Genomic DNA, 9,701 nt, shown 5'->3' on the forward strand with positions numbered 1-9,701 from the left:
TGCCTTGMAGAATAGAGCAGGAAGTTGAAGCACTCGCATTACTCAGACCCATTCCACGGCCCACAATGCACTTCATTTCCGTACCAGCATTACACAAACAGCGTACACATCGTGACCCTGATGGGGAAAAAGTGCAACACAAGCATTCATCTAGCTCCAAATAATCCAAACAGGAACCTGAAGGAACGTAAAATGAAGAGAAAAACAATGCTTAAGAGTGACCAAAGTTCAAAAGACAATGCTTGTCTTAGAGCTGAAGTTCCACTAAGTTATTTTACACTTGAGGTATAAAGAATCAGAGAGGTATAAAGAATCAGATAGAAAGGCCTTGTAGCAGATAGCATGTTTTGCTGTGGTCTCGCAGTTGAAACCTCAGGTTAGATGAGTCAGGACATGACAGCGGTAGGTGTTGATAGCTCCGGGGTGAAGTTTCCCCTAGGCACAGAACTACAGTAGAATCAGCTTCCCCCTCCTATTAACCATTAGTGTTGAAAATGCTAAACTGACCCGAGATCAGCGTCTACGGGCAACTTTGTGGTGATACTAACCTGCAGAYGAAGCTCTGGAGGTGTCAGTCAGGAGGAAGGAGGCCCAGCCTGGCAGGTGGCCAAGTTCACAGTCCTCCAGCGGAGATCGGGTCCTGAAAACACAGGTTCATTGAGTCTCAAAACAGATACAATAAAGTCCATCTAATTTCCTTGTTCCTTCAAAATCAAAACCTTTTGACGACAAAACTTCACCTGAACAATATTCAACGCTAGTTATTCCTCTCAGTCTATCTCTAGTCCAATCATCATGTAAGCAGGTCCAGCAATTCACGTGACCACAACACACATTTCCAACCTCTAGGACCTTTTTTATCGACCACGCATCGCACTGATCCATAGATTTACCGAACACTTTTGACCCTCGAGGCCACATGAATACAATGTTACCAGAGTTTGAGAATTTGTTGGACAGCAACTGTGGCTAGTTAGTCACAAGTGCAGGCCTTCATGATTCTCTTGCAGACGGGTTTTCTTGAGGGCAACGTCGCAGCAGTCTGATAGAAACTGGGAGGCACAGCGGCTACAGACACACAACACTTCCTATTGTGCAACACTTCCTCTCATTTAGCGCGCACTTCGGCTTTTCCACTACACTCCCTGGTCCATACCTCCTGTGAGGCTACAATCGACAGAACATCCTTAGTGTTAGTTCAACCAAGACTCGTGTTCACTGCAATCAACTCAGCCAATGGTTTGAGGTGCAAGATGGGGGGAAACTATCTTCATTGTCACAACTCTAGAAATATAAATTCTAGTTCTATGGTCACAACAAACGTTTTTTGCATAGTCACCCTTAAATAATCACTGGTAAAGAGAACCCTCATGGCAAGATGCGCTTCAACCTGATCTTTTTTTATTTATTTTTACCATTTTGGATTTGAAAGGTTACTTGAAACAAACCACAACCACACTCCCCTTTGAGTTCTCTGGCCCTTTTCAGCTTTTCAGAACGTGGTTGAGTGCAGGTTCAGTAGACTGCGAGGCGATTAGGACTGGGACGCTGTACTATCCACTATACACCAGCCTGCATACAAATAGGCTGCAAACAAATGGCCTTCCATAACGGACTAGCGGTGGTCATGCATGAACGTTATCGGACTTCTAGCTCTGCGACTTTCCCCTATAACAACCAAGCTAGTCGCTCCAAGATTGAGCTGTAGAGACAAACTGTCAACATCAAATATATATCTAGGCTTTGAGATGGCTGGGGCAAAAAATACCTGCATAGTACTACTCTGGTGGCTATGGGATATCAAATCTCTACTTTTCTCAGATCGCCCTTATGTTTCAATGTAGAACCTTATTACCCCTGTAATACCCTTCTTCTACCATTCTTTTAACCATTTGTTTATGATACACTGTAGGTTTTAAAGAGGGACGTATCAACATTGTAAGGGGCTGTAGGTCTCACTGGAGAGGTCTTAAACATGTCTCGAGACGTCTTCATTTATATGTCTTAAGAGGTCTCAAGACTCAAAATGGCTGGGTATGAAATTTGAACATGGTAAGTACAAGACACAAAGTAAGGTTGCGTATTAGAGAGGAACAACAGCAGTGGCAGCTTCCCTCTCCCTCATCATGCTGAATAAGAATGATTCACTCATGAGCAGAAAGAGACGATTCTGTCAGAGTAGCAAAATGACAAAAAAGGCAAGACAAACAACAAACATACAAAATTATGTATCTTTTGTCTCTATGTATTTCATAAATTTCCTTCAATTTGCAAAAGGCTGAATGTACAGTATCTCACCGGATCATGCATCCGAGCYAACGAAACAGCGCCCCTCTGTCTCAGTATATGTAGCGTATCTATCTAATGCTGTCTGGTCAAAAAAAAGAGTATGACATTGTTGCCGCCTGTAGCATTGAATGCAAGGGAAGCTAGCGAGCATTTGGCCTGCCTTGATAAAAATGGATAAAATAATAGCCAATCAGCGTTGAGCTAAACTGAGTGAGCTCAGCTGTGAATGGTCCTGGTGCCCCAAAAAAAAAGTATAAAGGGAAGCCAGTTTGGATTTGGCTTCAGACCAATCACATTAGAAGCCAAATGTCATTGACAGAAAAATAAATGGTATTGTTACATCTCGTTGTGTCGTTGTCCTCCGTTGGCTAGCTAGCTAGCTAAAAATCGTCCCTTTCCTAAATTAGACATTGGAGGCGATAGGGATTTGGACTTGTGGTTTTACTTAATTCTCTGTACTAGCCAAAGATTATAACGGCGATTCTAATCCAACCATAAATGAATACATCATGCCCCTGGCCTGAGAAAGATAGAAGTTCAACATGTAGCTAGATGTGGTATGCTAATGTTAACTAGCTGGCCTGGTGATGCTCACCAGCCTAACGTCCTTTCATGGGCGCAAGTATTTTAGCCAGGTAGCCTATGACGACAAAAACTAAAAGTGTGTATTGTATGACAGAGTCATAGACTGTTTTGGTAAGATGAAAGAGGAGGATGGCATTGGTGTTTAGGGTGAGTCAACATATTTTTTCTACTTGCATGCACACACACACACACACCACACACAGAAATCAATACCATGGACAGCCACATCATATTTAGCTTACGTTGATTGGACTGAATCGTTTTTGGTATCTTTTAATTGTCACTGTATTAGACATAGCATGAGTAATTCGATGACTGTTGATCATGTTGAAATGGTGCTGGAATAGTGGATACTGGAATAGTTTTCTTTGCGACTTGCAGTAACTCTCCATGGTTCTAAATAAATAGTTGTTCAGTAGACCGAAAATGTCAGAAACATTACCTTTCTTGACCATGCTGTAGGTCATGTAACTGTTTGTTATGTGCAATATGTTTTGTGGACTTCACCAGACAGATGTTGCTCTTTGGTTCTGTAATGAAACAAATGTGTGGTTGAATTTATTAGTCATATGTCTTATTGTCTTAAGGCCTGTACATCACGGTGTCAAGCATATGAACGAACAGGTTCTTCGAGCAATACAACGCAATATTCACAACAGCATAGGTGTGTAATATGAGCTCTTTCTTGCGACTCTAGCTTCCTCTGGTCTTCATTCTTTACCCAGCACACCGCTACTGAAGACATGACTCGTTTGTGAATTTTGTCTATTGTATAAACAATCTATACATTAGTATATTACGTACTGGAATTAAGTGTACATTTAAGTTAACTGTAATATCTTCCGTTAGTGGTTCCTAGTGAATACAACCCCAGGGCCACGCCGACCGCCAACACACCACACACCACACAAGCCTATGTTTTGTGAATAGGAGACTATGAGGCGCGCCTCAGAGCTCAATTCTCTCCACATTGCCTAAATTTGTTTCATATATTTTTGTTGAATTTGCACATCCATGCATACAGATTTCCTCAGTTCCGTCCTTAGTTGAAAATAAGCTGCGTTTTGTCCCCCGGCTCTATATAACCGGCTTCTAGATTCAATATGATCATCTTCATTCCCTCGTATAAAAGCGATGAGTCAGTTTTCCTCAGCTCTAAGCCCCATCTCGCTCGCAACAAGGAACTGGAAGCTGTTGCCATGGGTAACAACCCGTAATTAAGTTCCATTTGAGGATATTATCCAAATGTAAAACGACACCAGCTTGCTAAAAATATTTATTAGATATTTCTAAAATCTCGGATATAAAATTACGTGGGGGGAAGAAAAATAAGAAATAATGGGCATAGGAAAAAATGCTTAAGTTCATGACAAAAAATATCAAATACTTAGGATGTTTAATAAGTGAAAACAACTACAACAAATGTATGAAGATAACGATTTCATCTGGATACTCAACGAAAATTGAAACGCGATCACTAACTCAAAAGTAGAACAAACACATCTTCCTAATTAACCAGGCTTCAGTAAATAATCTCTAGGACTCTCATCCGTATCACAACGCGGCGTACAATCCTGCGAATCACCTCATCTGCTCCCTCAAATACTAGTCATTGGATATATACAATGCCAGACGTTCAAACTATCCTTTTGACATCACAGTCACACACTCAGCTACCTACTCATTCATTTACATTTAAGTCATTTAGCAGACGCTCTTATCCAGAGTGACTTACAAATTGGAAGTCGCTCTGGATTCAAGGGTTTTTCTTTATTTTTACTGTTTTCTACATTGTAGAATAATAGTGAAGACGTCAAAACTATGAAATAACAGATATGGAATCATGTAGTAACCAAAAATGTGTTAAACAAATCAAAATATATGTTATATTTGAGATTCTTCAAAGTAGCTACCATTTGCCTTGATAACAGCTTTGCACACTCTTGGCATTCTCTCAACCAACTACATCTGGAATGCTTTTCCAACAGTCTTGTTGAGTTCCCACATATGCTGAGCACTTGTTGGCTGCTTTTCCTTCACTCTGCGYTCCAACTCATCCCAAACCATATCAATTGGATTGAGGTCGGGTGATTGTGGAGGCCAGGTCATCTGACGCAGCACTCCATCACTCTCCTTCTTGGTCAAATAGCCCTTACACAGTCTAGAGGTGCGTTGGGTCATTGTCCTGTTGAAAAACAAATGAGAGTCCCACTAAGCGCAAACCAGATGGGATGGCGTATCGCTGCAGAATGTTGTGGTAACCATGCTGGTTAATTGTGTCTTGAATAAATTACAGACAGTGTCACCAGTAAAGCACCCCACACCATCACTCCTCCTTGCTTCACGGTGGGAACCACACATGCGAAGATCGTCCGTTCACCTACTCTGCGTCTCTCAAAGACACGGCAGTTGGAACCAAAAATCTCAAATTTGGACTCATTAGGCCAAGGACAGATTTTTCAACGGTCCAATGTCCATTGCTTGCGTTTCTTGGCCCAAACAAGTCTCTTCTACTTATTGGTGTCCATTAGTAGTGGTTTCTTTGCAGCAATTCGACCATGAAGGCCTGATTCACACAGTCTCATATGAACAGTTGATGGTGAGATGTGTCTGTTACTTGAACTCTGTGAAGCATTTATTTGGGCTGCAATCTGAGGTGCAGTTAACTCTAATGAACTTGTCCTCTGCAGCAGGGATAACTGGGTCTTCCTTTCCTGTGACGGTCCTCATGAGAGCCAGTTTCCTCATAGCGCTTGATGGTTTTTGCGACTGAACTTTCAAAGTTCTTGACATTTTCTGGATTGACTGACCTTCATGTCTTAAAGTAATGATGGACTGTCGTTACTCTTTGCTTATTTGAGCTGTTCTTTCCTTAATATGGACTTGGTCTTTTACCAAATTGGGCTATCTTCTGTATTCCACCCCTCCCTTCTCACAACACAACTAATTGGCTCAAATGCATTAAGGAAAGAAATTCCACAAATTAACTTTTAACAAGGCACACCTGTTAATTGAAATGCATTCCAGGTGACTACCTCATGAAGCTGGTTGAGAGAATGCCAAGAGTGTGCAAAGCTGTCATCAAGGCAAACGGTGGCTACTTTGAAGAATGTCAAATATTAAATTTATTTAACACTTTTTGGGTTACTACATGATTCCATATGTGTTATTTCATAATGTTGATGTCTTCACTATTATTCTACAATGTAGAAAATAGTTTTTTTTTTTTAAATAAGAAAAACCCTGGAATGAGTAGGTGTGTCCAAATTTTGGACTGGTACTGTATTCTCGGTATTCTCTGCTACCGTACGGCAACCGGTACCGATGCACCAAGTCCGGAACCATCAGGAGCCTGAACAGCTTCTACCCCCAAGCCATAAGACTGCTAAAGATCTGTGCCTCGACACAATCCTGTCTCTGAGCTCTAGGGACAATTCCTTCGACCTCATGGCTTGGTTTTTACTCTGACATGCACTGTCAACTGTGGGACCTTATACAGACAGGCGTGTGCCTTTCCAAATCATGTCTAATCAATTGAATTTACCACAGGTGGACTCCACTCAAGTTGTAGAAACATCTCAAGGATGATCAATGGAAACAGGACGCACCTGAGTTCAATTTCGAGTCTCATTGTAAAGGGTCTGAATACTTTTGTAAATAAGGTATTTGTTTTTTAAATTTTTTAATACATTTGCAAACATTTCTATAAACCCGTTTCGCTTTGTCATTATGGGTATTGTGTGTAGATTGATGAGGTAAAATAATAATGTAATCCATTTTAGCTACAATGTAACAAAATGTGGAAAAGTCAAGTGGGTCTGAATACTTTCCGAATGCACCGCACATCTACCTCAATTAACTCGTACCCCTGCACATCGACTCCGCACTGGTACCCTGTGTATATAGCCAGGCTATCGTTACTCATTGTTTATTCATTCCTTGTGCTTTATTTTCTTCTCTCTGCATTGTTGGGAAGGGCCCGTAATTAAGCATTTCACTTTTAGTCTACACTTGTTGTTTACGAAGTATGTGAAAAATAAAATTTCATTTGATTTTAATTTGATTCTCCAGGAAGATTAGGATACTCGGTCCTCAGCCCTTTATCTTAAGGAGGCTAGGTTATTTCTATCCCAATATTGAGTGTCTGTATGTCCATGCTAAAGATACACACCACATACGTAGAAGAGTCAGACGGCTATAACTGGATCACGTACTGGAATGCTAATGATGAAGCATCCGCTGAAAGAGTTATGTGGTGTTCAGAACCTTCCTATAACGCAGTGCTATCACACAACCCATTAGCATGTCAGGAGAGATGATGTTCTCTTAAAACCAAGAATGATTGAGTTAGGATATTTGAGATTCATATTATGGACAGTCGGGCTTCCTACCCAAGAGAGGATGAGGGTACATTATGTGTGGCTCTTTGATCAATGGCTTGAAAAGGATTGAGAAGTGAGAAAGTTTAGAGGAATGCTTCACAGAATCTGCCAGTAGTGGTGCGTGGGTTAGCCGTTTGTTCACTCGCACTGTGACATAGCCTGGGATTGAACCCCAGGCTATGTCACAGCCGGCAGTGACCAGTCGTCCCATAGGGAGGCGCACAATTGGCCCAGCATCGTCCGGGTTAGGGGAGGGTTTGACTGGGGAGCCTTCCTTGGCTCATCGCGCTCTAGCGACTCCTTGTGGCAGGCCGGGTGCCTGCAAGCTGACATCAGTCGTAGGTTGAACAGGGTTTCCTCTGACACATTAGTGCGGATGGCTTTCGGGTTAAGCGAGCAGATGTTAAGAAGCAGCGCGACTTGGCGGGGTTGTGTTTCGTAACTATCAATTAGGTTAAAAAATAAAATAATAATAAGCGTTACGTCAAATCTTTCACAAACATTACTTTTCTGGACCTCCCTTCTCTTTTTCAACTCTCTGTTTCACAGCTTTTCTCTTATTGAATTAAATCCGACATTGTCCCTTTTGCCTCACTGGATCTAGGTTAACTTTGTGTGTCCATTCCAAAAGTGTTTGGCAATTGTTGTGTAGGCTATTTGACACGCGCAAATTTAGGCCCTAAAGCTTACACACTAACGCCAGATAGCCTACAAATAATGAAAGAATATAGCCTGTAGATAAACATTTATGCATTTTCTTTTATGTATTGTTTACTCTTTATTCAACCCACCCATCACCAACCCGCCCTTCATCGGCACAATATTTCATGACCCTAAACCCACCGGCCTATATACATGGGGACTGTGGTTATGAGACAACCAGCGTCTCCCAAAACTGGCACAAACCGACTCCTACACAAACTGATCAGAGGAATAAGACACAAACGTAGACCTAAAGCTTTAACTACCCCCATCAATATACACCCCACAACTACTATCTGCCCTGCCTACACAATTTCAACATCATCCTTCTTTGATGTTTTTACAGCACAGAGCATGAGTCAAACAACAAAGGCTCACTCCAAGACGTTTTAAACCTGCTCACCAGAAAAGGCCAAGCTACTAGCACCACGGGGTTTCCGTCAGATATGTTGTCAAGGAATGGCCCCTGAAGTAACAGCAACGGTTGGTGACGCTAAAATATTTTGCGCCACTCACAATGATGTCACTGTATATATGTCTGCTACATCTCCATCAAGAGATACCTTTGGCCTTGCAAATTCATTTTAAAAAATGGGTTACCCTATAGGATAACCAGAATTTGCACCTGCTGTTTTTGGTATGCTAGATAGATGAACGTTAACTTTTTCCACTGCACGAGTGAAGACTGTCATGTCTTCACAAAGAGTGCTTGTGGACATGCACAGCCATGCAGTGTAGCTGAGAGATGTCGCGTTCAGCAGAGGCAGGAGGTTATAGGTCATAGGTTCCCATGTGCCCCTGTGCAGAGAACAGACCTGCTGAATCCTGGATATGTGGGGGCCAGGAATTCGGAGCATTCTAATTGAACTGTATATATTTTTTAGGCTCTATTCTAATATCCTTTTCTTGAGGTATCTGTAACTTTAAAGTGACGTGGATGCAACGCTTCTCCCCATTGGTGTAAAGACGGCAATCTTACTATGGATGGAGCTAAGGGGGCATGTTTTTACTATTCAAAAACGGCCTCTACTGCAGCGTTTTTTGTGTTGTTGTTTTTTTTTTTCAGAGGTCAATGATGTGTAGTTGCAAGTGACATCATCTCAAGCAACTTTGCTTTACATGAAGCGACTCAAATGTGATTAAAATTGCATGCAAAAATTCACAGCACTTCCAGGCAAAGTGAAATGCACAGTACTTTCTACAGTGCAGCTCTTAATTGTCACATGCTCTTAAATATTACAGAACTGACAGTGTTAAAATAGTGCTCACCTTGACAAATACCATCAACACATTAAACAGTTACAACACTTCCATGATGGTTGGCACAAATACACAGAATTCAGTAACTTTGTTGTTTACCATTTCACTGCAACAGTAACCTGTAGTGTACCGTAAATTTCAGGCACGTAAAACCTAAGGTTGATGTTTCGTCCCCCGTGGACATCAATTAGCATATAATATAAAAATCCCATAAAATATGTCAGTTATAGCTAGAGAGTATTTATTTTTGCATTGGATGCATCTCAATCACGCATCCGCTATGTAACATTTCACATTATATGTCAGTTGTAAAGTAAAGGGATATATATTGGAGATTGTTTAGTGAGTGACAAAAATAAGGGGTTATGATAAAATAAAATTAAAACTAGTTAAACTTTTTAGATTTGGGGGGGGGGGGGACTATATGTTGTTCATGAGTTAGTGAGATATTTATTCGATGCATTTGTATGGGCTAACGCAGTT

General features: G+C 41.3%; 1 protein-coding gene across 1 annotated transcript in view; it reads right to left on the reverse strand.

The window, feature by feature from the left end:
• The window catches only part of LOC111973304 (CYFIP-related Rac1 interactor B-like), a 67,496-nt gene that overhangs the window by 41,087 nt on the left and 16,708 nt on the right, over positions 1 to 9,701 (reverse strand). Inside the window, exon 2 of the mRNA XM_024000627.2 lies at positions 549 to 640. The gene's annotated coding sequence lies outside the window, so the exon portion shown is untranslated. The remainder of the gene's footprint in view (positions 1 to 548; positions 641 to 9,701) is intronic.

This window comes from Salvelinus sp. IW2-2015, linkage group LG14 (assembly GCF_002910315.2).
Source record: "Salvelinus sp. IW2-2015 linkage group LG14, ASM291031v2, whole genome shotgun sequence".
Taxonomy (NCBI): domain Eukaryota; kingdom Metazoa; phylum Chordata; class Actinopteri; order Salmoniformes; family Salmonidae; genus Salvelinus; species Salvelinus sp. IW2-2015.